The following is a 1,425-nucleotide window of genomic DNA, read 5'->3' as shown; positions in this document are numbered from 1 at the left end:
GGCGGTTCACAATAAGATTGTATAATACAAAGTTTTAATTAAACTGACCGAATAACTTTTCATAACTCGAAATGTGCCAAAGTAATTTCTTTTTCTCGGGCTTTGTCGCAACCGCATGAGGTACAACGCTCACCGATTGGGTGACAGACTTTGTTTGCAGTATAATTCAGTGGAAAATGCCAGACAGGAAAAGTGGTCGCCTGTAGAAGTAGGCGGCAATGCCTAATTGCATGCTGAAGTCGATAATTCAATGGGTAAAACTTTTTAAAGCGAAGTATTCTTGTCGACCATGATTCTTGATTGCGTTATCAGGCGGGGAGCAAAACTGACACACCACAGCCCGGATAGCTCAGTCGGTGGAGCGTTAGGCTTTTAACCTAACGGTCCAGGGTTCGAGTCCCTGTTCGGGCGTTCTGCTTATTTTTTCTTCGTTTTGCTGATCGTGTTTGCGAATTGCTAGAACTGAATTTCGTTTTACAAAGACAAGAATTCGCACCTAACTAGATACGTGAAGAAGACGTGTTTCATTGGAAACTCGCAAATGCAAATTTGCAACGATGATGACTTGGATATCGCATGTAGGCAGAGCAAATAGCAAATTTATTTGATAGACTATGTATGTGCGTTGATTTTACATGTAGGTTTTCTCTCGACGACTATCATTATCCACGATTCTTTTTGTTGCAATTCGGTAACACGAAGGATCTCGCTGTGATTAACACCCGAATAGGTGCCAGTTTGTTATAGAAAATCATCTCGAGAGGAAAATTCCTTTGGCAAATCGCCCAAAACAAGATTCCAACTAACATATTAAAAATTAGAATTGAAATAAACAAAGATTTTAACAGAGTAAATATAAAACAAACTCCGACCTATGAAAAATTACGAAAAAAAAATAAAACAAATCAAACGTGAACCAAACGACAAAACAATAGAGATATACTGTATAATACAAAAGCGCAGTCTCCAATACCATGTAAATGCAACAACACAAAAATCTACATAGACGAAACCAAAAGAAAGGTAGAAACACGCCTAAAAGAACACATTGCAGACCTGAAATATAGAAGTATAAATTCGGCCTTTTTACGAACACTGTACAATAAATACATGTAACCCCCGTATAACACGGTAGTTACGTTCCAAAAAATTGTCGTGTTATGCGAATCCGTGTTATGCGAAACAAAGAACTAGTACGAAAAGGAGGGTTAGGTTCCAAAAATTAAAAAACATGCTACTATATTTTCATAATTAAAATTTTCTTAAGTGATACATATTAATATAAATTAAACAATGTTTTCTTTGTCATCACTAAAAGCACTATTAACCAAGAGCGTTTTATTTTTGGCAAGTTATCGTTATCCTCTGAGCATTTTTCTGCATTATTTTCAGATTCATGCTTTACCTTTTGCAAAAAGTGTATGT

The 1,425-nt window shown here is 36.4% G+C and overlaps 1 non-coding gene across 1 annotated transcript; it reads left to right on the top strand.

Moving 5' to 3' along the window:
• The first annotated feature begins 338 nt into the window (after positions 1 to 338).
• Trnak-uuu lies at positions 339 to 411 on the top strand. Its single transcript has one exon. It is a non-coding gene; the product is annotated as a tRNA-Lys (tRNA).
• The last annotated feature ends 1,014 nt before the right edge of the window (positions 412 to 1,425 follow it).

The sequence above is a fragment of the Centruroides sculpturatus genome, unplaced genomic scaffold (genome assembly GCF_000671375.1).
Source record: "Centruroides sculpturatus isolate CEXI.00-Female unplaced genomic scaffold, Cexi_2.0 scaffold2667, whole genome shotgun sequence".
Classification (NCBI taxonomy): Eukaryota; Metazoa; Arthropoda; class Arachnida; order Scorpiones; family Buthidae; genus Centruroides; species Centruroides sculpturatus.
Note: the sequence above shows the minus strand (reverse complement) of the source record. Positions and strands in the feature narration are given on the sequence as shown.